This window comes from Lonchura striata, chromosome 7 (assembly GCF_050655825.1).
Source record: "Lonchura striata isolate lonStrDom1 chromosome 7, ASM5065582v1, whole genome shotgun sequence".
Classification (NCBI taxonomy): Eukaryota; Metazoa; Chordata; class Aves; order Passeriformes; family Estrildidae; genus Lonchura; species Lonchura striata.
The window spans coordinates 12,247,438-12,274,569 of record NC_140709.1 but is presented as its reverse complement, the minus strand read 5'-3'; the positions used below and the strand labels follow the sequence as shown (position 1 = coordinate 12,274,569).

At 39.1% G+C, this 27,132-nt stretch overlaps 1 protein-coding gene across 3 annotated transcripts in view; it reads left to right on the top strand.

Moving 5' to 3' along the window:
• Positions 1-27,132, top strand: part of GLI2 (GLI family zinc finger 2) — a 381,010-nt gene that overhangs the window by 69,069 nt on the left and 284,809 nt on the right. For 2 of the 3 annotated variants that reach the window (XM_085584944.1, XM_085584946.1), the window contains exon 2: positions 17,875-17,996. The gene's annotated coding sequence lies outside the window, so the exon portion shown is untranslated. Of the gene's footprint in view, positions 1-7,409; positions 7,957-17,874; positions 17,997-27,132 lie in introns of those variants that run through there. The other variant, XM_085584945.1, reaches the window with a different exon arrangement.

The following is a 27,132-nucleotide window of genomic DNA, read 5'->3' as shown; positions in this document are numbered from 1 at the left end:
AAATTACCTCTTTTTGAAACAAGCTCCTAGCTTTTCTATTTAGACAGTCTAAGACTAGCAGCTTTAAGCTAATTACAGTCCATTTATTAATGTATCAGTTCTTGTTCCAACATTTTACCATGCACCAGGATATCATCTAGGTATAACAAACAGGCTGAGAGAGGCATGCCACGTAATACCCTCTTTGTTAGACTTTTGAATGTAGCTGATGTATTGCACTAGCCAAAACCCATCATTTTAAATTGCCACAGTTCTTGTCCTGCTGTGAATGTGTTGGTTTTTTTCTTCCCCTGTCCCTCTGGATCCACTTCTACTTGCCAATTGCTACTTTTAAGATTCAGGGTAGTAAACCAGACTGAGCTTTCACCAGTATTTAGGGTACTATTTACAGTAATAAAGGAGCACACACTAAATGACTTTGTGTTGTTTTCTGTAATCTGATGCTGTCACCTTTTTGCCTTAACTTCACTCAGCCTGAGATTTGGCTTCTTCTATGGGCTTATAAGGCTTCTTTACTGCTTCCCTGCTTAAAAGAAGGATGCTGTTTAGGTATCCAGGATAATTCTTGTGTGGAAGCAGTCAGGTACAACTCAGGTGTTTGTCAGAGCGACATTAATTTCTAAAAAAACAGTCTCAAAAACATTTTCTTGCTTCTCTTTGAGTGCTTTGTAGGATGCCAGATTAAAAGTTAATACATTTTCTGAGTGTTTACATGTTCACACCCAAACTTCCTATAGTTCATATTAATTTACAAAATCCATTTTTTGCCATCATGGTCTGTCTTTCCCCATCTCTTTCTGACTATTGTAAGAAGCATTCTGTAAATGTATAGAGAATTGCTCTTGTTTCAGATCCAGGAGAACTTCAGCAACTAAAGATCCCCAGGGGTCTGGGGTCTCAAAGCAAGTTTCAAGCACTCCTCATCTTTCACTTGCTGGAAAGAGGCCACTGCCTGTAATTCCTAGTGGCATTTATGCCCCTAAAGATGGGGCTTGGGCACTGCAAAAAGAGATCTGTAGGTTGAATGACCCATTCTCTTACCTTTTATTCCTGGTGTCACAACCAAAGTCTGACTCAATGATTCTTGTGTATTTCAGATAGTTACTTATTACACACTAAATAGCCTTCTGTATTTATTTCTTCTTTTAAAAAAAGTAACTGTTAAGCTCCCTACAGAAACTACAAACTGGTATGTGACTGGTGTCTGAACTCCTGGCTTGGTTCAGCTTCATGCTCCTCTCCAGCCTGTTCGGCATCTTGGTGTTGGGGGTCTGGTTTGGAACATGCCATTCTCATTAGACCTGTGTTTATAACTATTCTCCTTGAAAGGCATTTTTTTCCTCCAGGATCAATAATGACCTCATCTGCATTCCTTCATTTTTTCCATTGTTGCCAATTTCTTTTGCTTTATTAACTCAAATTGGTCATTACTCCTTCCACATAGCATAATGATGGTATGAGCCATATTAAAATTGCTGAACTGAATTTGAGATAGAGAAACAGCACTATAGAGATCTTGGCAAATTCCTGGCATCTTCTTCTGTTTGCAGCAGCTGTTTCCTTTTGTGGTACACAGCTGTGAAAAAAGTTCAGGATGTGTTGTAAATTGTACAGTCAGTACAATATCTTTTTGTCTTTTGCTGATCTTTATTTCCGGCTCTTACCTGAGTGTCTGCAAACTGGTGTGTAGCCAATTTGCCCTTGAGGTCCTTGCTGATATTTGAGTATATCAGGGAAAAGGTTTGTTCCCACCTAGTTCAAATGAAGTTTTAGGTTTTTTTTTTCCTTTCCCTTCCTTTCAGCATGTCATGGTTGTTGATACTGGTTCATTTTCATTCTCTGGGACACTTTTTAATTCCCTGGGCCCTTTCTGCAGTTTATCAGATAGCAACTTCCAGGTTGGTCAAAGCTTTTCTAGCCCTTTCCAATCTTATTTCAAACCACAACTGTTGCAGCTGCAGCTCTTAGTTTCTTTGGGCATTTTGCCATTGGCTTTCTAAAAAGGGTTCATCTTTACCAGTAAGTTTTCAGGTGCTTTTTTAACTCCTCCAGTTCTTTACATGTTTGAACTGTGTACTGCCTTTTGTTCTGCCCTGATACAGGAGAGATACCAGCTCACAGGCTTTGTTCTTGGAAACCAGAACATGGGGGTTTTCTCTCTTTAACCCTGTTGTAGGAAGCCCAGAGTCTGAATGTTAAGAAGTGCAATTGATGATTGAGTCACTTATCTTTGATGCAATCCTGTTTATTTACAAAGTCCTGATTTCTGTTTCTGCAGGTAGAATCAAACAAGAGATAATTCCCTTGCTTGAAATTCCCAATCTCCTTCAGTCAGCACTTGCCTCAATAGCTTTCTTAAGGTTTATCTTGAAGTCATGCTGTTGATGCTTTTGTGGCTCTTTTTGATGCTTCCTTTTGGCTTTTGATTGGAGATTCTCCCACAACCATCCAAAACAAGCATTCTGCTACCAAAGTCCTAAACATCTAGACTCCAGGGCTTATTTTCATTCCAAACTTCCCATATGTTTATGCTTTGGTTGTTCTCCCATTGTTTTGATTATTTTGCTCCGCAAATGAGCTTAATGTTTATTTGTATTTAGTACAAATGAAAAACAGTTCTTCCACTCAATGATTTCAGCAAGTTTTGGTCAATCCTGCTGTGATGCTTTCTTACTGCTCCTTGGATAAAGGCCACAGAGGTACATAGAGACAGTGGAGAGAGAGGAGGGCAGCTGCATGGTGCTTAGTGTGAATTCTTGTCTGACCTCCTCAAGTGGCCTCTTAGCTGCTGGTTGTCCTTTCAGTTGTGTCCAAAAGGATTGATAGTGAAATTTGGTTGGAGAACATTAAATTTATCAAATGAATAATTTAAATTTTTTTTTTTCCTCCCTGAAAATGCTTGGTGGACTTCAGGAGTGAATAAATCTTTAGTTTTTTGATATTTTTAATAAAAGGCACTACTTTAGAAAAGCTCAAGAGTCTTTATTTCATTTTATTTGGTATTGAATAAGTATGGAAAAGAGAAATAAAGTTGATTTAATTTGATAAACAATTTACACAAAAAGGGTTTTGGAAAAAGTGTTCACATTGAAAACTTTGCATCAGACCATTGTTGTAAAGTCATAGGTCAACTCTGAAGTCAAACTCCAAATTCACTCTCAGCAAATACGTGTGAATATTTTACTCCTAGCAAAATTGCTAAAATCTGAATCTCCCAAGGAGATTAAAATTAAAATCTCCCAAGTATGCTTATGGAAAAAGTTGCACAAGACATGAGGCATGGCATAGTTCAGTGCTGTTGTTTCCCCATGGGATTTGGGCATTGTGTAACACACACTTTAACATTGTGTAACTGACCACAGGAGACTGGGACTTGCTCTCTGTGATAAAGCTCAGAGATGCTGCATGGTGTGTGATCACTACAGGTTTGCATAGATGCCAGTTCACTACTGACTAAAGGCAGGCTTTAATGTTCTCACCATAATACTTAACTGACTCAATCTACTCATTCACTTACGTTTTAATATCTGATCAAATTCACCCTGTGGACTCAGAGTCCCTGGGGTTAGAAGTGGCTGATCCACCAAGTTATATTGGCTTGAGATATAATAATCACAATAAAGTGAGATAAGTATATTGGCATGGAGTCTGGGAATGCAGGGATGACCAGGCATGTGGGATGAGACAAGGATGCTGTTTTGAGCTTTTACACAATCTCCAGGCATGCAGTAGAGGATGGAAATGACTGTGACCAGGTGCCAGCAGCCAGAGTCCTAAAAGTGTAAGTTTGATAGGTGAAAATGTTGGGTTGTAAATTCTTGGCTTCCCATGTCTTGTCCATCTTCTCCAGCTTTCATGCTTTCATGAAATACTTTCAAGCTTTCATGCTTGCCAGAAAGGAACCTTACCATGGGCACCCTATTCATACCATCCTGTTTCTCTGTGTTTCTGGGTGGAGAGCAGAGGGGCTTCAACCAGGGTAGTCAGAGCTTCTGGACTCAGGGGAGAACCAAAGCAAGCACTGCAGTGTTTGTGCCAACACAAAATGCCACATTGCACAGAATACAGCCTTTAATTCTACCAGTTTCTTGTTTGACACAGGAAAACAGAGCGTGATTAAAAAATTGTGTCTTAACTGACTGCTCCATATTGTCATGCCAGAAACAATTAGCTTAACTAGAAAGTTAATTTAATTGCAAATGTGGATGGGCAAACTGTGCCAACCACTTCATTATCATTATTCTATGTTATTCCTAATGCTTAGTGCTGTTTAATATGTTCTTATGGTATATGGTGGTGGAATTAAAAGATTGTCTCTGTAGCAGTTAAGGTTGCTACTGAAAATAACTTCCAGTATCAGTGCTACATGTCTTTATCTGTGGGACTTTTAAAAGAACTTCTAATAGAATTTTCTAGCTTCTTTTCACTACTATAGATGAAAAAGAATAAAAGCAGAAGGACTGCCAGAGGTATATGTAGCAGTAGGAATTGACCACAGATATTTTATGGTAAAATATTCTGTATTTTTCGAGGTGAAGAGATTTTCCCTGTTTAACTTTTGTCATAAATTTATAGGTATTATAAATTTATTTCTGTAATTTTTACTAGCAAAAGAAATTTGCCTTGAAACAGTGGATAAACACTCAAATCTGGAGATTAAAATGGCATCAAATAATTTCCCTACTTTCTGGTACAACTAAACCTGGAAATGGACTCTTGCAGTGGTAGTTTTTAGGAATGAGCTCCTTTGGGGAGAAGAATCACAAGGGAAAAACTAAAATTTGGTAGGGAGACATGCAAATTGTGTCTTTTTTTCTTATGCAGTTACAATGTTAATGGCTGGTAATGACTCAGCCACCTTTTATCCATGGACATTGTTATTACTACTGTTCTACCTCATATTATTATATTTTACTGTACTCTATAATATTTTGTCACCTGTATTTTATTGCTAGTTTTAGATTTGATTAGATTTGAAGACTGCTGTGCAGTAAACACACTGCACTGGCAGAATTTATTGCTGTTCTCTTTGAATAGTTAGTTGAAGCAAAGATCCATCCTTGTCCTTCTTTGCAGTGGCAAAATTTTGTTACACATATCTTCTTTTTAAGCAGTATTTTGTAAAACAAACAAAAAAGTAATACCTGTTACATCAGGCTTCATCATGACAGTTCTAATGCACAACACTGAAGAGTGTGTGGGTTTTATATTCCTTATTGAACAAAAATTCAACCCCAAAGCCCTATAAAAATTTGGATGCAATGTGATTTAAGCCACCCACCCTTTGGCAGGCTCCCCTGCCTGAAAAACTCAGCTTGAGACAGGGAGTGCTACCAAGGTTGAGTGACGGAGAAAATCACAATTAAATGGTATTTGCTTTAGCAACGCTGACTGTAATCTTCTTTTGTGTACACTAGCTACAAAATGCATCTCAGCCCTCCTGCCTCAGACCATCAAATGATCTTTGTTCTTAAGCTAAGCCATCCTACCTGTGTTTTCTAGGTTTGTGGGGATAGTTGTTTGCTATGGGGCACTAAGCCTTTGCTTGCCGTGGTACACAATATTAGCTGACAGAATATCTTGGACTAAGCAGGCCACTCATCTGATCCAATATGTCATTTTTCATGTTCCCATAGAAACTTAGATTAATCGCTCATTCCCGATGCATTTCTTCTACAATATTGTCATTTTGATGCTCTTTTGCTGCTAGTTTTGAAGGCAGCTTCAAATCCATTCAAGGAAATAGAGCCAACTTTGTGCTCCTTTTTAGCAGCAGGTACTTTGCCTGTAATGAGGAAAATCTCATTTTACAGAATTCTTGCAAGGTAAAGAAAACATAGCTTCATCTCCTTAATGAGAGCTTTCTTATTCAAGAGCGCTTGACTGTAAAGAGTGCTATCCACAATGGTTAGTGTGGAGAGGAAACCTTAAGTAGAACATGCTATTGTGGCCTTTGAGCAGTTCCCATCTCCTCTATTCAGAAAGCAGAGTTAACTGAGGATAGCAAGAACACACTGTACATGCGCTTGAGAAAAAGAACTTGACTTGGCAAGTTGGCATAAGTGTAACACAATATATTACCACTTTCTGCTCGGCTTATTCTCTTACTGTCATTGACCAGATCTGTTCAATGGCTGCCATTTTCAGTTGCAAGTAGAAGAAATCCCAAATACAACCCCCTACCCCCCCCCCCCCCCGCCCTTTACTTTCCAAGAAAGACAGTTTATGTAATCGATACTGGGTCTCTCTAGGAAGCTGTTCTGAAATTTGGGGGGTCGGGGGATGCAGGGGGAAGAGGGCTGAAGGATGAAGGAACAAACATTAGACCTGACAAAGCTTGAAATATAAAACAAAAAAAGCATCTGCGAGGCATAATAAAACAAAGTGTATATACGTGTTGTTCTCACAGAGTATTTGGCTGAGCCCGGGCAACGGGAAAGCATGCATAGCTAACGCTCCTGACTGTGTGAAACCCTTTGTATACTCCAGAGTCTCTGCAAGAGACCTTGATTACAGAGTTTGGCATGATACCCAATACATTTTTTGGAATGGTTTCTTGTCCATCACTGACACTGGTAATGAGAAATTTATACACCATCCAAAGCGGATAAATTAATTTCAAACACTTTTGACTTGGGTCAACAATGGCTATTGGCAGTGCCTATTATTTGCCTTTTTATTAAAAAAGAAAAAACAACAAAACAAAACAAAGAGGAGAAATTGCTCTTCTTCACGGTGATAGCATGGTAAAGACCCCAAGTATAGTGGAGATAGAATCTTGGCAAGCACATATATAGGTCAGGATAGATTCTTTCACTTTTCAATGTAAATGAAAGTAATTTTCTTCAGTATGAACAGTTTAATAAATTCCCAGGATGGTTTTCATTAAGAAATTTGCATATTGGCTAGTGTAAAAATTTCTGAAAGCAATCAGTTGGCAAAAATAATTTGATTCTACTTCTACTTTCCCAATGCAGTTAATAGTCAAGGAATGAAGTAAAAATTAGCTTTTCCTTTGAGAACTCCTTTCAAAACCTGGATGCTTAAGTTAGCCTTTTAAAGATGATAATTGCACATATTCTCATGCAGATACACACACCAGAAATGGGGAAAAGGCATTAAAACACACCTACACACAAAAAAAAAATGTGGATTGGAAGCAAACAAGAAAATTGCTACATCTCCTTGGGAGATATTGAAATTATGGGAACATATAGATGAATTACTGGTAAATTTCCATTATGTGCAGCCAATTTGATAATTTACTAATTTCTTTAAGTCAATGTAAATTCCAGGGTTTTGACTTATCTTAGACTTTTTCAGTGTGTTTAATTTTGTACATGCATGGTACATAGATTTATTGAAGGCAAAGCCCTGTTTATATCCAAATGCAAGAATCTGCTAGCTTCTAAATTATAACTGGAGAACTTAATGTAAATAAATTGTTTCAGTTTTCAGAGCCATATGATAATGGGAAGACATAATGCCAGTAAATATTAGAAGGTGAAAAATAAAAATAGGATGTGGATTTTAAGGAAATGTAAAATATGACGAATAATCAGCCAGGATTATGGAGTATGAACACAGATGATACTGCATGTGCACTTTTTTTTGGTTGTGTTTCAGTTAGCTTATTTGTGCAGGAATTGTTTATGGTTTTGATTTGGGCTTTTATGCTTGAAATTTCAGCTGTGTTGCAATAGGAATGGCAAAAAATGGTGTATGTGATTTTTCTGAGAACTGCTTTGGAGGCTTTTTTCCCCCTAAAAAGGCTGATTTCCTTTTTATCTCCCTTCTTGCTTACCTGTTTCCTTTGTGCAAGGAGGATTGCCGGAGGAAGGTGGCAGCTCCGAGTGCCTCGGCGGTTTGGAGTTGGAAGGATGCTCCATGCAGCTGATACGCTGGCTGCACTGTGCATAGTGACAACTGAAACACGAATCCTGGGATGCTGTGCTGGTAGGTCCTGATGGCATCGCATGGACACCCATTATTAGGGAAGAACCAGAGCAGGTTTTCAGATGAGCTCAGACTAGATGATCTAATGGTCCCATCTGGCCTTAAAATCTGTGAGTCTATGAAAGACAGTCCTGCAGTTATAAGCATTTTAGAACTGTCAATTCCAGATTTACTTCAGTGTGAGAGGCAATTGCTTCCATGCTGAAATGCTCAGTTATGTATTATGTGCATGGTGGCATAAATGCTCTATAAAATAGAGATATGCAGTGTGAGCAAGGCACAACAAAGCAGAACAGTTCATTGTAATATGAATGAGGAGAGATGAGGCTTATATATGTAGAAGGTGGGTGTTTGGAAGAGATTTGAGAAAGGAGTAGAGTGCATTTGGGAAAGAAGAAAGAATGCATTCCCCCAAATATGAAAGACTTAAAGCTGCAAAGCCAAAGGAAGAGAGAAATAAGCAGCAAGAGAAAAAAGGGGGTGAGTGAGATAGCAAGAATTAAAGAGGACCAAGAGTAGCAGACAGTGAAGTTTCAGGATAAAAAGGATGAATACAACTTGTTTATTCACTCCCTTTATCATTATAGGACTGTGCTTGTATGGCTGTCAGTGGCTCAGCTGCTATGCTTTCTTCAACTCCCCAGCTAAAATATAGGAAGGGAGAGAACTGGGAAGAGGGGAAAAAAGTAGGTGAGGGAAAGGTATTTATTTGGTTCTCCTTGTTAATGGAGCTGGGTGTGCATACCTGGGTGTTGGAGGGCATGCTTGAAGTACAGCTCCTGGGGCAGAGAGGGGCCCTGGCAAGTATCTGGCAGCTCATCAGAAAGAGTTGAGTGGCTGATACTGAAAAGAAGGGCTACAGGGTCTTTTCCCCAGCACCCTCAGAGGAGGGTTCTGTAGGCACAGTTGTATTGTAGTCACTCTCACTCTGTTCTTAATTTTGGTTTTTATTTTTGAGATGAATATTCAACTTTTTGCTGCCCCTGAGTATCCCAGTGTGCTATTTTTTTTTTTTTTTTTTCACAATATACTGTGGATTCATGTTAAACATGCTGAAAGGGTAGAGCCTCCTTGCTGGTGCAGATGTCTGCAGCTGAACTGTTTCCTCAAAGAACTTTCTCAAACAGCTCAGCAGCCTCTGTGCTCTTGCAAACACAGCAAAGCCTGTGCTGGAAATACTTACACTTGTAAAACAGGCTGTACAATTCTAATGATAGAAAAATACCCTTTGTTGAGATGAGAATTTCTTTCTGTAATCTGATACCCTTTGTTGAGATGAGAATTTCTTTCTGTAATCTGAACAATTTTGATGAATTTTTGCTGTAAGATTCAGTGGTTAGAATAGCTTTTTCTGGGAGAATGAGGTTATTTTTTCTCTGGTTGTCAACAGCTTTCACCTGAGATTCTGGAGATGGTTTAAGACAGTATTCCTCTAAACTCACAAAATCCTAAACCTTATTCCTTGAGCTAATCAAAGGAGTGTGATACTCACTTGACTATTATCTATGATACAGTATCTTGGAGATTTTTGCTACAAAAACAGTGAAATGCCAGAATTTGCACATTCAAATATTTGTGCTATTTGTTTTGTTTTGTTTATTTTGCAAACCAGTTGTTTCCTCACCAATTCCTAATTCGCATATCTCTGTTTGGCTCAAGCAATAAGGAAAGGTGCTATAAGGTGTGGCATGGCAAGGATGGGATTACGATTTTATTACAGTTTTCCCCACAATCACAGAAAACAGAAGTAGATTATCTTGTAATTGGTATCTCTCTGGGGCAATGCGTTTCTTAAATCCTTGTATGTGATGGCACTATCTAGTTACACTGAACAGACTACCTGCTGATTGCTGCTTCTGGGATTTACTGATAATGCTGAATGCCAGAATCTTTCTTAACTGTGAGTGCAAGAATTCATTTCCACTGTCTTAATTTACTTTCTAGTGACAGTTAACACTGTATCTAGATTTCATTGTTTCAAAGCATAGATACTAAGAAATCTCTTCAGAACTGAGCAGACAGTATTTGCTGGCACTTTTTACCTGTTGCATTGATGGAACAGGTAATTCTTTTCTTCCTAGCTGAATATCTTTGGCTGGCTGTTCACTCTTAGTAAAGCATCCAGGTTTTACCATCAGAGGCACTTTCCCTTGTGTGTTTGGAGATGGATGTTACCTCTATGGTCAAAACTGTGTACAAATGTCTTTGGTATTTCAGAAGATGTTCATCCAGGAATTTTATCATGGGCTTTTTTGCAATTTAGTTGACTGGCCACTTTTTATTTCCTTTGGGATAATAAACTCTCAGTGTTATTTCTCACACTTCTAATTTTATTTAAAATATGAGATAACCAAATGCGATTGGGAGTAAGTAGGGCCAGGCACATTTCAACCTAGTTTAAGTGGTAGAGTGCAACTATTTACTGGAGAGCAGTGGCTGAAACTGAAACGGGCCCCAAAAAATTCCCTCTTACAAGCTGGCTGCCTGGCATGCCTCCTCCCCTGGCCAAAATACCACAACCCACGCGGCTGCTTGGTTGTGAACTGGGGTGCTCCTGACAGAGCGGGCAGGGCTTCGCTAGTAAACAGTGAGTGGTGGGGATGAATGGGGCTGGGGGATGGGAGGGGAGGGGAAGGGAAGGAGCAGTGATATATTCCTGCCGCCGGGAAGCAAAGCGGAACCATGCGCCGGGTATCATTGCATAACAGATGATGTATTGTACAGCCTGTACCCTCTCCTAAAGAGCAGAGGTGGGCACGCCAAGGAAGGCTTGAGCCTGGCTCCTGGTGAGTGCCTGGCTCTGGCCTGCCTCCATGGCTGTGAATAAAGACAAGTTAAGGAAGAGGCAAAGGGAACATGCTGGCATCGCCGTACTCCCCGTTACTCACAGTAACAAGATTGTTGTGAGGGTGAAACAAAGCCTCGCTGCGGGCAAGGGACGGGCTTTTCTTGCCACAGAGTGGAGAGCCTGGGAGACCTGCTCTTTCCAGTGTCTCCCTGTGCATCTCAGAGCCTCCTCTTCCCCAGGCAGAAAGGTAGGAGGTCTGGTAAGAACAGTCCTTCAAGGACAAGGGAACTTGCTGCCTTTTTACCCCTTCGGAACCCCAAACACTGTGCTGCTTCAAGCATTATGTCCAGGCTCTAGCAGCTACTGCCACCTCAGCCCAGGGCAGCAGGACCAGTGTGCCGCTCCTTCCTGCATAGCGCAGACCACAGCTGTCTCCAGAACAGGGTTTGCAAAAATGCAGCTCATCTTCAGCCTTTAAACATTTAGCAATGAGAGAAAATGGGTCTGTGAAAAAATCCCAACAAGATACAATACAGAGGGGATGTATTTTCCTTCTTTGTGGCAGATCAAACACATTTATCTAAGGTTTTAATTTCTTTTCCTTTCACATCATAGTGAGGATCTTCAGCAGGGAACGGAACAGCCGGGTGATATATTTTTGGGTTATAACTTGAGAACAAAAGCTCATTAGGACTCAAAGATTTTATATGGATAACACCACCCACGGTTACTTTAGATAGGGTAGAAATGTTTTTATGCTTTAGGGCACAAACTAGCTATTAAATTACTAGGAACTACAAATATCTACTAGACATATCGATGCGAGTGCAAGCAGAACGCAGAGTACTACATAAAATAATTACATACAGCACAGCTAATATTAGATCACATGAAAGTACATGACTGTTCTATAAAAATCGTTTGCCTCTCTGTATTGGACATTGATTGAGGGTGGCATTGGTGTTGTACAGGGAGATGCTGACCTAGCTTTCAAAACCTTGTAGCCTCTGCCAGCATTTTTCGTCATGGCTGTGCCACTGGAGCTGCCAGAGGAGCCAAGTTTCCTCAACTAGAACAAGTCCTCTCTTTTCTGTGGCAAGGTGGGATGTAGGAAACCCACGTGAGAGGGGATGGATTATCCATCATGCCGAGGATCCACCAAGTAAGCGTGTCCTTGACGTGTGAGCCTGAATTGGGGTCGGTGACAAGGACAACTCTGACATCATATGAGTCATGTGAGGAGGGAGGGGTGTCGCTGCCTCCTGACGGGGGGACGCATCTGTTCCACGCTAGCTCGTGAGATGTGAAGAGGTTGCAGTGCTAAGATGCACATAGGGAGAGTGGGAGTGTGCCGCTTAGCAGGGCTTTTTTGAGTTTGGGAATCTCATCGGAGCTGCCTCTCTTCTGCTCTGTGATTCCCACCCCTCAGGCGCAGGTGGTTGGACCAGTGCTGGCATGGTGGCAGAGGGGCCAGGGGCTAGGCTGGTGTGGAGAGCATCACAGGAAAGTCAGGGCCGGATTTCCCACCTCTGTGGGACTTCAGAGTGTGTTGTCTCTCAGGGGTGCCTGAAGTATAATGGAAGAAAACCTTAAAGAAGGTCTTGTAGGGTGCACTTTTATTAATTAAAGGGTATATAGACCTTGGAGGAGCCAGCTGCCTGGTGTTCCCACTAGAAAAGGCACATTTTCATTTACTAATGACTTTGCTGAGCTGAGAAGTCAGGACACGTGTACACATGACACTTTCTAAGCTGCCATGTCTTTCTCTTCATGCGTCAGTGCTGTGCACTCTGTAGGGAGACATTCTTCTGAAGAGAAAAACCTAGTATGTGAAGTTATAATTAAGATCACCTAATAAGTGACTCCACTGACAAGTGGGGTCAGTTCTAGCTGCAGAACTGTAAATACTTAATTTTCTGACTTATTTCTTCAGCTTTGTTATGTGGTGGCAGAGAGCTAGGTCCTGGGAAAAGGTGGTGAAGTAAAATGTCCTCCCTCAAGTACTTTAGATGTGTATAGTGAATACGCATACGAGCTTCACTGGTAGTTACAGTTAGGTTTCTATTTTTTTTTTTTAATATATATTTTTTGTGGTTATTACCAGAAGGCTAATAATTTTGAAGAAGACAAGGTTATGGGCAGCACGGGAAGGTTATGAGGGTGTGTTTGCAAACCTAACAGCAGGACGATGCTGAGGTCAGTCACTGTATAACAACTGAAGTGCAGTGGTTGCAAGAGGGCAGTTCTGGTATGAAAAGGTTAAAAAAGCAAACAGAAGCGATGAGACATTAGATGCTTGGTAATCTGAAGAAAAGGAAACTGGTGGGGAAATGTAAAGAAAAAGCTGACACAGTCTAGCAAGAGATGAAAAAAAGACCATTAGAAAGTTCTTAGTGGATGTTGATTAATCAAAACAGAAACAGAGAAGTTGCCATGGGTTGAAGTGCATATTAAGCAACCTGCATAGAGAGGGCGGTGATTTGTATTCCTGCCTGAGATTAAGAAATGACAAGGTGTAGAGGAAGTAAAGAGGATAATACAGATGCTGCTGGGAACTACTGTGATAATTCCCCTATTGTGGATAACTGGCAAAACCTGAAGCCAGAGGCCTCAGCATTTGCATGCAAAATGAATGCTGCTTGACTTTAGGTGCTTAACACCACAGCCTTGTGAGTACAGAATGGAATAAATTGGTCCATGAAGTAAAAAATCCTACTCCACCAAGCATGGGCGGTGACTTGGGGATGCTGTGTGCAGACTTAGGGTGCAGCAATGCTTGTGTCCTGTCCATAGGGTTTCTGTTCTGTTTAGGGCCTATTAAGTGAACTTCAAGGATAAAAACATTTGAAGGGGAACTTGACCCAGTCCAACTGCATTTGCTGTAGTATCTGCTTCTACTCTGCAAGACTTTGCCATAGAAAACTCATACCTAGGAGTTATTTGTATACTTTATTTTTTTAGTGTGAAATTTTTCTGCCAAATTTGCCCTGGGAACATAGCTGGAAAAGTTTTGGGTACAGCTGCATAGTACAAAAGCCAGAATTTATATCTTATCAAAATCAAGATGGAATTTTGTGGACCAAGTGAAAAGACAGATGTGCAAGGTTGGGACTTTGGTCCAGCTGAATTTCAGGGGTTGTGTATAAATGCAAGTATGATAGCTTCTCACAAAAAAAAGACTCAGTTTTGCATATTGGAATTCTCACTGAGCTGTACTCTAAAGCCAGCATCATAAATACTCATAATGCTCTAACACCCAGTAGCCCAGCTCATACTGTGACCCCTTTGCTCTTGGCACTTGTCATGCACGGTGAGAAACAAAAGCTTCTCCTGATACATTGAACACAGCATGGAATAAGCAGGTGTGTTTCTGATGTGTCCTGCTTCAAAGAGCAAGCCGGTGGAATTCCAGGGACTGAGAGCACACCTGATTATGGAGATTTTCTATTTGTATCTCTTGGGGTTTTAAGCACATCTTTGCAGCTTAACACATGTATTTCCCCCAGTCTGCTACTGGTGACCTGTTGTACATGTGTACATGCTGTAAGAGAGAAGAAAGTCACAACAAGCTCAGCCTGATTCACTTGGCAAGGGCCACCCCATGGTCTATCCCAACAGCTTCCTTCTTTCTAGCAGCTCTTCGTGAGCTGCTTCATAATGCTGGCTTAGTTGCACAAAATCCTTTCTTAGGCCTTGAAACTGATGTAACTTACTCCTATTTTCTTCAGTAGTTTTTTTTTTTTATTTTCTTTTTTCCTCAAAGGAAAACCCCTAAATATTACCAGCTTGAACAGGGGTGTAATTTATAGAATTCCTCCTTCTCTTTCCCATTTTCTCTTATTTTCCTTGCTTCATGTCTTTGGGTCTGGACTGGATACTTATCCAGGAAAATGCTGGAAACAGCACCTGTAAAGTGGTCACAGGCCACAGTAAAATGTGAGGGAACAATGAAGGTATTTGGACGTGCTTCTTTTCTTGTACAAAGATCTTTCAAACAGATAGCTTTGAGAATTTTGTTGCATTTCAGTCCTGTATGGAGCCCTAAAGTAACCTACATAAAAAGATAGCTTCTGCTTTAGTGGCTCTCCCAACACTGATTTTCTTATTAATCTCCCTAGCAATACTTATAAAAATGCTTGACTGTGGTTACGCAGATTGTCTGATGTGATCACTAGCAATTATGCTAATCACAGTCTTCTCACAGTTCTTTCCCATCTGTTTTATCCACCTATGGATACTTAGAGTGATATAAATGATAAGAGAGGCTCTGATCACATCATGCTTTCATTTACTAGTTGATGTATGACCAAAGATTTTGCACATATAGACTAGGTAGAGGACAAGGAGTGAGAGAAAGGAAGTTACAGAGTACTACCATTTTCTGTGGAAGAGGAATGAATGACTTTCCAGGGATGCCTGTGGCAGAACTGTAGATCTATGATAGGCCTTTGGAAAACCTTTTAATACAGGTATGAAGCCATGTAGACTGAGCATCACTTAAAGGGACTGTATGGGGGAGGACAGCCTCTATGCGGTCATTTACTGAAACTGGAGAAAGAGGAATGCAAGGGCAAGGGGCAGATTTTGTTTGCCTGACCCTCTGATGTCATTAGCTGTAGGTGGAGGATAATAAAACATTGTTTTCTTTGCTGTGTGCCTGAAGAACTGCAGTTTGCCAAGTGCAACTGGGTTAGTGAAGACACACACTATTCAAAATGCCAGCCTTGAAAAATGAGGTGGTGCAGCTGGCACCTACCCCTGAAAGCAAAGGGAAAAGGATCCTTTTTCCAACAGGGAGATCTCAGTGATCCTCCACTCAACAGCATTGCTTCTGCAGCACAGTGACAGTGCTGCCTTTCAGCAGCTGGAGAGAGAACAGGATGACCAACAGGGCATGAAGCTGTGACATGTCTAAAATTGTTAATGTCAGGGCAGTAAAGCCTCTTCTGGGGGTGGAGGCTGAAGACTGCAGTGGCATTTTGGCCTGAAGGTCCAGACTGGTGAGGGCTGCATCCCTGATTGCTGGTATGGGGTCTGCAGAGAAGGGACACAACAGAACTAGAGAAGAGGACAACATATTTTTGGGTGGTAAGGTATATCCTCTCAAAAGCTCTTGGCAGCTGAAAAGAGCTCTGTGCTTTTGCACCTCAATGCCTCACTACCCTCTGATGCGACAATGAAAGAGATCTCAAAGAAGCACTTGTTTGTAGGATATTGCACTGCTTCAGGAAACTGAAGCAAAGGTTTATGACATGAATTGCTGTGGTGAATGGCAGTGACTTGTTTGGAAAGTAATAGCCTGCTCCTTTTTCCCCTTCATACATTTTTCCTATCTTTATGTGGAGACTTAATGCTTGGGAGAAATTAACTGTGGCCAGTAAAGCCTAGAAAAGGAAACTGCTGAAGTTTCCAGGTGGAGATGGGATCTGCTGCTAAGTGGAATCCTTAGTATGTCAAAAGTGTCTCAAATCCATGAAAAATGCTTTAGTACCTATTTTTCATTACATTTGACTGTGCACAAATGATGAACTTCTTGAAACAGGAAATGTGTTTTCATTATGTGTATGGACACACCTATCAGACTGGGGCCCCTGACCTGAGGGTGTAGATGCTACCTTGATAAATGACAATTACTTTTCTGAAAAACTTGGATTAATCTTGGACACAAAAAAATGCAAAGGCATTCACTTGGAGATCATTTACGGCCATTGGAGAGAAGATCATGCTTTGGTGGAATATTACCTGTCAAAAAAGAAACCCTAGACCAAGAATCTTTCAGGGCTTTATATGACATTCAGTAAAATCATATCCGTCAGGAGATGCTTTCCTGCAGCAGATCCAGGTCCATGTCCCATTTCCGGCTAATACAACACACAATGGGACTACAGATTTTGAAGGAAATAAATTCTTTCCAAGCAGTTGTCGAAACTGTTGAGTCTAGGGAAATATATAGAGATGGATGGGATATGTCATTCTTAGAGGGATGAATTATTTAAAGCTAGTCTGGGGTATGCTATTCTTAAAGGAATGAGATATTTATTAACAGACTTACATATTCCTGTAATGATTCCAGTGAGAACAATGAAAATTGTGACTGAGTAAACATAAATTTAGAGTTTAAAGTTTAACTTAAGCTTGCAATTTTCAAAAGCGCTTCATGTTGACCTAATGCTGGGCTCTTCAAAGTCAGTGGCAGTTTTATGCCTTGTGTCAGGAGGAAGAAAATTACTCTGATAGAGAAAGCTTCTGAAATCATGCTCTAAATTGATAAATACATACTTTCAGTATATTTCTGATAGTCCTGATAGATGCATATTATTCTAAGAATGAGTTTTTTCAAATGAGTCTGATACTTCCCTTAAGAGTAATGGAATTTGAAAAAAAAAAAAAAAGAAATCTTAAACTCTTTATGGTAAGGAATATGTCTTCTGCATCTTACAAAGAGCTTATGGCACCAAAGCTTTAACATAAATAATTTAAAATTAACAGTGTTTTCAAATTAATTTGTTAAATGCCTAGCTATATAGTTAAGTCATTTTATATCATATATAGTCTTAAAATAGTGTCTGGGTATTTAAAACAAACCTTAAGATACTCAGCTGATAGTTAAATCCATAACATATGCCCCACCTGGAAAATATGGCCCTGAAATAGCTGTTTGAAATTAAATTTCCATGTGAAGACTGTGTATTTTGGGCCTCATCTCCAGGTGGAATACTAAGATTAATTTCTTTGAGAGTTAACTCTCTTACCCCAGCTGAGCATTGCATCCCAAACTTGTTTTTGTCCTTCTGGTTAGCTGTGATTTTTAGAAAAGCTTGCCTGTGCTTGGTCAGTGAGCACTGGGAAATATGTAAGATACAGAGTGAAATCAAAGTGGCTTTAAGGGGAAACTTGTGAGTGAAATCTTAGCGCTCAGAAAGTCAATTGGAGTTTTGCCACCAATTGACATGGGGTCAGGATTTTATCCCTTAACTTCTCTAATGTCTTTACTTTTGATGACTTGCTACCTAAGTCTTTATGATACACTAATGCTAATTTATATGTTCTGAAGATACAGTGCCCGGTAAAATGTAAGATGTAAACCTAGTACAAACCTCTAGTGTGTGTTTCTGTTCTGTCTTCTTCAGGCATTAAAGGATGTGTCTTGTTGGCTACTGCTTTGCTGGAGCTGAAACTTTCCCAAAACTCACAGCTAAGCAGTTCAGTGTGTGTTGCATGGAACAGCTACAGAATTCCAATTACTGCAATGGTGAGTAGCACTGAGACATGTAATCCTCAAATTTAAGTAATTAAAGAAGCTGTAAATGCACCCGGGAGCATTCAGAACGTAAGACAAACACATTTAAATATAAATATAGAAAAAGACCTTCAGGCCACAATAGTCTCTGTTAGAGGTACTGTCTGTCAGAGGTATTATTTGGTATTTGTTTGTGTATCAGAATGATTTGCAAAATGAGAATTACAGCCCTGTTTAATTAGGCATTATAAAGTGCTTGTAGACAGACTCTCAGAAATCTAAGATATGTATGCTAAGAAAGCTGCTGCTGAAAGCACGATAAAGGAGGGACAGAGGCAGTCAGTGCAGTTCTTACATGTGTGTGTTTTTGTCTTATACACTACTCAAGCTAAGATCAGACATCCTGATTTATCCTTTAACCTGCTCATCAACCAGCTAATTTTCTACAGTGTCTGTAGCAGAAATAAGTCTTGAGAAGGGATTTGGGGGAAGATTTAAGACGGATTTGAAACGTTTGGCAACTGGTTGGTCAAATTTTCCATTACTGACAGTTGACCTGTGACTTCTAACTCTGTGCTCACAAGAGGTTCAGATTCGATTTTTTTTTTTAAACCAGAGGCATGACTATGGTTTTGAATATAGATATGACTATGTTTTTTTAATATACATATTTATTATACAGTGTGACTTGGTATTTATGCTGGTCAGTAGTAATCTATGGATATGAATTTAAATGAGATTATTATATGTTGGATATGTCACTAAATCCCCACAGTGAGGCAAGAGTTCTGTGAACACTGCATGTAGCTGTACAGATACTTGGGTTTAGCTGAGTGATTACTGTTATTTTAATGTCATCTCTTCTGTGAAAATTATAACATTAACAATAAATCATTTGTCCTTGCTACTATCACCATAGCATTTTTAAAAGAAAAATACAGGTTCTTTTCCTGGTTGCAGCTTCTCAACCAAAAATCAGATACCTTGAAGTTACAAGCTATGAAGTGTTATTGCTTGTGTCACAGCTTTAGCCAGGATTCTTTGCAGTGTTCCTTCTGTGAGAGAAAAATAGAAAGAAAAATGACTAAGCTTGTTTAGGAAACCTTGTAAGCACTTCCCCTCTTGTGGAGTATGCTTTTCTTTTTCAGTGTTTCCTTTTATTTACTGAATTTGTGTCCTGTGTGATAAGCTGACAGTAGTTAGATTCTTTGATTGGGCTTCATTTTAAGATTTTTCACTTGCAGCCAGTGAAAGCTGAATTGAGTGCTTTGAAATTGTAAATGCATCCTTTTTATTATCATGGTTATGGTTTGAGCTGTTTTGTTTCAAATGCCAAAGCCTTGTGGCCTAGGAAAGTGTTGCTGACCTTTCCAAACCTGTGTTGTGATGCCAAGTATAAGGACCAACTTGCAGGCAGTAAATGCAGCGATTTCTCCCAGAAATGCTCAGCACCAGGTGCAGAGATATTTACTTGTGTATGGCTGAAGATGCAAAATCAGTCACACACCCAGAAGCCAGGTTATGCTTTCAAACTGTACCCAGATAAGGGACCCCTCACATCATCTGCCTTCTAGACATGTCTCCCCTCTGTTTCCAAACTCACCTTACTCAAAGGCAAACTTTATGGGAGAGGAACCTAATCACAAGCTTCATTATATGCTGTGCCATAGCAGGCGAGTGAATAAGCAGGGTTCCAAATGGGTTTTTTCAGCTGAAAACCGTATGTGCTGATTGCAACTTTGTTAAATACATAAATAACTGGAGCCCTTCCAATCAGAGCTAGCCAAACCTTTTAATCATATACAGAAGTGTTCCTCGTGACATAATTATGCTATCCAGGCTCCTTCCCTCACTGGGAAATATTCTGTCAAACAGTAAAATAATTAACATGGATTTTAAAATCGGCATTGACATTCTAATGTCTAATTAGGTAATTGTCATTGGCACAGCAATACCTATTAGGAGCATGCAATTTGTGGAAGGGGTTTTGATGGAACAGACTGCAGGTGCAGATGGTCTAACAGCAGGACTCTTACCCGATGTAAACAAAGGTATTTTAATTAGCCATGTGACCCTGATCATTGTTAAAAGGTAAGGGCTGCGCATTCATCTTCCCACCAGCTACTTCCTGGTCCTTTCAAGGGGAATGTTGAAATATCTTGACCTGTGGTAAATTATGTACAGACTTCATTGAAATTCTCTTCAAATCTAATTATTGTTTCATTTGGCTTCTGGGAACATTAGTGCTATATTGCAGTTGGCTCACAAGTCTTACCTACTTGCTGGGCTATTTTTGGTTTGTAGATCTCAATTGCTAACCTACACAAAGATACCAACTTTTGCTTGATATACTAGGGAAGACTTTGAAGATGCTGGGGTTTAGTTTTCAGCCAGTGTGTGCTGAAACTACTTAAAAATGTGCAGAAGACCTAAAGTCTATAAAATTATAAAAATCCCTTGCTGGTGAATCTGCATGTAACTCAGCACAGATCTTAGCTGAATGAAAATTAATTGGGAAAACAGGAATGACCACACAGCCTCAGCAGCAATGAATAACCTTGAAATTTAGGAACACAAGAGACCTGATCATCTCCCCATTCTGTTTGCATCAGCTGTGGTAGAAGCTGTTCCAGAATAGAGGCTGCACCTGGTATCTGGAGGAAAACTTCATAGACATGTTGTGCATTTCATTTTTCTTATTACTGCAAAGTAAACAAGTAGAAAAAAATTTGAAGGAAAAGCACTTCTGTATTTTTTTTTTGAGACTTTTATTTTGCCTAAATTATATTACAGTTCTTAATTTGAGAGATTTATTATTTTTCTAATATAGTTTGACTTTAATCATGTTCAGGTTTTTTTGCAGCTAATCACATAAAACAGTCACAATGTGCTTCACTGCAGTGATATAGTTCTAGTAATGAATTGGAATTGTTCTTATGAGGAAAAATTTAAGTATTTGTAGAATTGGGGCCTTAGTGCAGGGTCTGTCTCTGTGGTATGTTTTCTGCAGTGTTCAGCTCAGTGAATTACAAATTACTGATCTGCAGAGCTGATATTCAAATACAGTGAAAGCAATATACCTATATATCTTCCCTCTCTCTCTGTTTATTGGAATATGTTGGTGCTATGACAAGGCTCCCAGCTTGGCTATTTAATAAACATCCAATGCAAGTTTGCTAGGTTGAGACTAAGCCATTCTGAGAACTGGTTTAAATTGTGTGTGTGTTGCTTTTTAGGATTTACAAAAATATAAACTGTAAATATTTTGATAATAAATAATTATATTACCAAAGTTCAAATTCTCAAGCAGCTGAGATACATGAGAGCCCAGAAAATACACTTTTTTGAAGGCAGCTGCAATGGCTGCTCAGGCATTTGATTTCTTTGGCATATGAGAATCCAAACAAACTTTTTCCCTGTTACTTGGTTTGCTACTGGTTTTGGGGTGGGAGAATCTCTGAGGTGCTGAAGCATCTTGGTTATTTCATGAAGGACTTTTTCATCCTATGGCTTTAAAAATGATGCTAGACAGAATGTCTAATGAAATATGTGATGGTCTTTTGACTTTGTGTTCAGATTCCTCCAGAGCTATAAAATGAAGAATCTATATTCCTGACAAGGTGATAAGTGCAATTGTTTTGGTGTTTTTTTGAAGCTATTGAGTCCAAGCACAGAAATATTTATTTAATCAGTGGTGAAAGATAAACTTTTGTTGTCAGGTTAAACACCTTTGGGAAAAACCTTTCATCTTGAGAGTTGCATGGGATATGTCCCTGCTTTCCAATCAATGTGAGTGTTTTTCCACTTCTCTCAAGCAAGTGCTATAGAGACCTTATTGTTTGAGTGTGAAATAATGTACACTTGTTAGTTAATGTGTTCAACCACCATGAGATAATCCTCAGGTGACATGATGACCGTCTGTGCTCAAAAATAAATAAATAAAAGCTAGAAAGAATACAAATGATAAACACACATTATATCTCGCCTACTGATGCTGGGGTTTAATTATGGGGGACAATTACCTACCATAGTCAAAGGATTCGCACATTAATAACATTATATAGGGATAATGTCTTTCTAAGCTGCTATAGCATTTAAAAGCTGGTACTTATGTTGCAATCCAGATTCCGTCTACCCGTCAGTCCTGTCTGGATTATTGCTACATTATGTAATGTGGTCTCTTGTGGTTTTTTTTACTGTGTAATTAACATGTGGATCTGACTTATCCAGTCCACTCTAATAAACCATCCTTAATGAGTGAAATAATAATAACTATCATAATAAACCCTACATGATTTTTTGAGCTTCTCTATAACTCTTGCTAAGACATTTGTATTTAAGCAGCATGAAAGCTCATTTAAATATATACGTATCTAATTCTAATTCATGTGCAGTAGTCTTCTGAGAACTTTTCTCTGGTTTTATCCAGGAAAAAACTAACTGCATTAGAAGGGTAGAGTAAATAGACAAACTTTCTAACTCTGCATTCCCTGCTGCTTCTTAGTCCTGCACTTTCACAGAGGAGAGAAACACTAAAACCCGTCAAAACTTAATCTCTTGCATATCCTTCTTAAATATTGTGTTTTGTGCTCTTCCCACTGTAAAATCTGTTACTGATCTCTCCAAGGAATAAGTGAAGGATTTGTGACAATATTACAAAAGCAGAGGTAATTAGAAAATCACAGAAATACTGCTAGTTTCCTTTTTTTTATTTTATTTTTTTAAACTTTTGCTAAAGGTACTGCCTTTTGTGTCATTTTTAGAACACTCATTGAATGAATGGAGTTTATTCAAGAAGCAATATGACTTCACTGAATGTCAATTTTCAGCAGAGGAAAACAAACCAGTGGCTTGAGTTAATGATAGTTGCTAATTTTCAAAAGCTTTGGGGGGAAAAATAGCCATAACTTACTCATAAAGAAATAATTCCTAAAAGTTGAGCACTTTCTTTTGCATATAGTGCAGGTTACTGTAAGCAAGTGTAGTGTGCCTGTGCTGTGAAGAGCTCTAATTTACATTGATAACTCCTGTACTTTCTGCTGAAATTAAAGAAGGGCTTTTCTCAGTATTTGTTTGCTTTATGCCTTATTTTTCCTATGCTGATACATGAATAACTCAGATAATGATGCAGTGCCATGATTTTTATGGGTACCAGAAAAATCTCTCCTTGGCTTTTCACAAAGCTAAAATTGCAAATATAATCAGATTGTATTGGTTTATAGCTGAACTATGAACCATGGCATATATCAGTGAAATTCAGATTGATTCCAGAAGGAATTATTAACATATATTACATATATATTTAATTTATGCCAGCTCTAAATTTGCTCTTGGATTTTAGAGAGTCTACTTTTATTACTCACTGCTGCTAGGATATTTTTTTTGTATGCCTTTAAAATTTGCCCATTCTCTGCAAATATCAGCATGTAATTGGAAGCAGAGCTTTTAAGAAGATAATTTCTGATTAAAGAAGTTTTTTCATAGAAACTTGCATCAGCCTGCAAGTAGAAATCCATGTACTAACGTAATAACTTCTTAATATAGATGCACCTGAATTCAAAGGATGCTATAGCATGTAATCTCTTTTTACATTAAGTATAGCTTAGGTAATACTTTCTCTTGGGATATGGTTTTTGCTGGTTTTATTTTTTTCCACCAAACCATTTTTAGCCTTCAGAAATTTGCTAGTGAAATATTATATCAATCACACTGAAACTGAAGGTAGAACTGAAGGTGTACTTTTATCGAAATTGCTTTAGCAAATATGTATGTGTTAGCTTTGTATAGCAAATTTTGTAGGAAGTATCTTTTATTAGAACAGGGAAAATAGCTGGCAGAATAAAAAGGACAGTCTTAAAGAGAAACAGAAAACTTCTGCCAAAGAGCACTCTGGAAACAGTTGTTTTAATTTAATTTCATGTTCCTCTGTAAGAAAACTTGTAGGCATAGCTAGCACCTGTGGAGCAGAGCTGCAGTATTGCTGAGGGAGATGCAATATCCTCAGTGACCTATGACAGAGGAGGCCAGCACCTGTGGAACAACGAAGTATAAAATCGATATGCCATAGAATGGGTGCTTGTACTGCAGGCAGCAATTCTTCTGGCTAGTACATAGTACATACTCCCAGGGCTTCAGGATGTGCTGCAGCAGTGATGGACCCAGGCATCACCCCTCCTAATCTACAGGTAGCTACAGTCCAGCTCTTTGAAGGAGTGAGAATTAACACTCTAAATCAAAAACACAGTGTGAATTGTGACCATCAGATAAACTACAACACACTCTTTGAAGATGAAGATAGGAACTAAAATTCCTGACATGACTGGATACCAAGAATCATGGGCTTAATAGATACACTTGATTTATGGCATGCTATAACTTCCTTCATTAACTTAATTCTGCATTTCATGGGCTATAAACTACCTGCTTCTTTTCTTCTGCTCAGAGAGAAACACATTATTATCTCTCTCCTCCTTTCCCTTTCTTTCCCCCCCTCTCATTGCAAACATCCTCTCTGTTTCACTGGTTCTAACTACCTTTTATTTCAGAAATGGTCTTATAAATACTTGTCTTAATTACACTCTAAGCAACTGTTCTCAACTTGTTTTTAGCTTTGAAGTCTGTTGCTTCTATTTCAGACAAGAAATAGAAGAGGACTCGTATGCCCAAAAGCTTGTATTCTCTCTAACTGCACCAGTTGGTTTAACAAGGGACATTGCCTCTAACTACAAACTAGTCTTGCCTCATTTCCATGTAATTGTGGGCCTTCCTGGATAATCAAGGTTGAGAAATTTTAGATGGAGCCATTGCTTTATGATAAACACTTCCCTTCTTGTAACTGAATATGTCTGATCATTATCAAGCTTCTTCCAATGCAATGTGACTGTCCTCACCCTGGTAGCTGCTGTGCAGCTTTAAGGATGGATACCCTGTTCTGAGGTGCATGTGTATAGAATACTGGAGCTGGTGTTCCTTTTGCTCATAAGCATTTATTTTTACTACTGGGAAGATGGGCTATGACTTCTAGGGTAGGGGAGGATTAGCTGTATGTAGGGTGTTCACTTTGTACTGTAAGGAGTTAGAATAATACCAACACTACTTATTCAGAGACATGAGCTGTTCCCCAGAGACTATTCCTAGTGAATAAAGACCAGTTATAGCTTGGTAAGATTGGGTCTCATGGTTGTTCTTCTCATTGCAAGTATGATGTGCCTCAGGGTTTGGGTGTCTAGCGTTTTTAACATATATTCTGGATGATTTCTGACTCCATAATGTAGATCTAGAGATTTTTACTAATAGTAGTTTGTAGGCTGCCGTATCTCACACTGATCTAATTGGAGAACTGCAATGGTATTATGGGTCTGATGCTCTCTAGAAAGTAGATTTTTGTGAACTGTATTTTTATGGGGGTAATTCCAGATATACTTTGATGAAGGAATAGTTCTTATTGAATTTGTGGTGGGAACAAAGAAAATAACAAAACTTTTAGCCCTGTGTGTGTGTTAGTGTCAACCTATTGTTGCTGCAGTTACCTAGAACCTGTTCTTTGTAGCGGGATATGAAAGAGTTTAGGTTACATGATCATTTCAGTGCTGGTTTCCTAGGGTCAGACAAACTCAGTTTGGGAAGTTAAAATGTAAATTTGTTAATATATTAGGGTTTGCAGACTGATGGGTGGGTGTTGCCTTCTAAATGCTCAGGAGTCTGCTGTTGCAGGGAGGTAGATAGACGATGAAGTCACTGAAAAAACCCCAGCTATATGTAAGGCTGTAGGATGTTTCTGTGAATTTTGCTATTGTCCTAGCAAGGATATCATAGATACCTATAGGTCTCCAGACATTCCTTAATTATACATGATGAGGACCATGTGACAAGTTTGGAGGATGAGAATGAGAAATTAGAGTACCATCTTTTCTAGCAGTTGTCAGGAAGTGGATCCAGTGGTATTGATCTGAGCTCTTAAATAAATGAGGGACTATAAAGTCTTTGTTAAGTCCCTTGCAGTAGGTGTAGGTCTGCTAGTCTTATTCATGCAATCTTTGCAGGTTAACATGATAGTAACCTTATCTTTGCTTGCTCTTTGACTGAATCATAAGAATTCTATAGCCTTTAAAAGTGATGAAGGTAGGAAAAGGAAGAAATGTCCAGAAGTTGTTTTAGCCTGGCTATAAAACAAATCTTGGATATATGATTGATTTAAAGAAAATATCCTTTAATGTTCCATACACTTGCAATTTTTGGGGTAGCTTCTCTGTGCAGAAGTGTACATCTATGGAGAGGTTTATTTGTTATTAATTTAACAGCTATGACAGCCTTGTGCCAGATGTTGAGAAGATACTTAGTGGTCATAGACATTGCAGCTTTGGGTGAGGTTGTGGTGTCTTGCCCGGCCCAATGGTTCATGTGGTTTATTCTGTGTACTCTTTCTATGGTGGTATGCAGAACAGTAACAGAAATTGTTGATGTGTTTCTTATCTTAATTTTGTGATTAAATTTAAATGACTGGAGATCAGCTAATTATGGACATACAAAACCGACTTATCTTCTACAGTAATATTTGAGGATTTGCCAAGGCTGGGGCCTGTGGTTCTTGGCCAAGCAGCATAAAACCCATTCCCAAGAGACATTTCTCTGATCTCTCCTATCATTGTTCCTCAACAATGTCTCTAGTTTTTACACCCACTTAGTGTATACAGATCTAAATTAAAATGAGAACTTTTCAGGGAATGGCTTGTTTATTACTTTGTGTTACAATGCTTACTGTAGTGGAAATTCTGCTTGCTGAGAACTCGAGGACACCAGGAATATAAACAAAAATAGTACTGAATCATGGAAAGTTACCCTTTCATCTGTTTAATATTTACATTCCTATTGAGGGAGAGACTAGGACGGGTTCATACTTTTGCATTGTGTGTGAACAAGTTTTTGCTGGAGTTCTGGGTTTTCATTTGGTGTCTTGCTGCTTGCATTGCCTGCTGCACTTGCACTGCTCTGATAACTTTGCAGCAGCTCATATCTGCAGCTGAGTGAAGAAAAGGGTACAAAGCTTAGAGAAAGCAGAAAAATATGGACTAAGCGTGAAGCTGTCATGGACCTAGAGAGTAAATCCACTTGCCTTATTCCTGCCTTCCTCTATATAATATATATATAA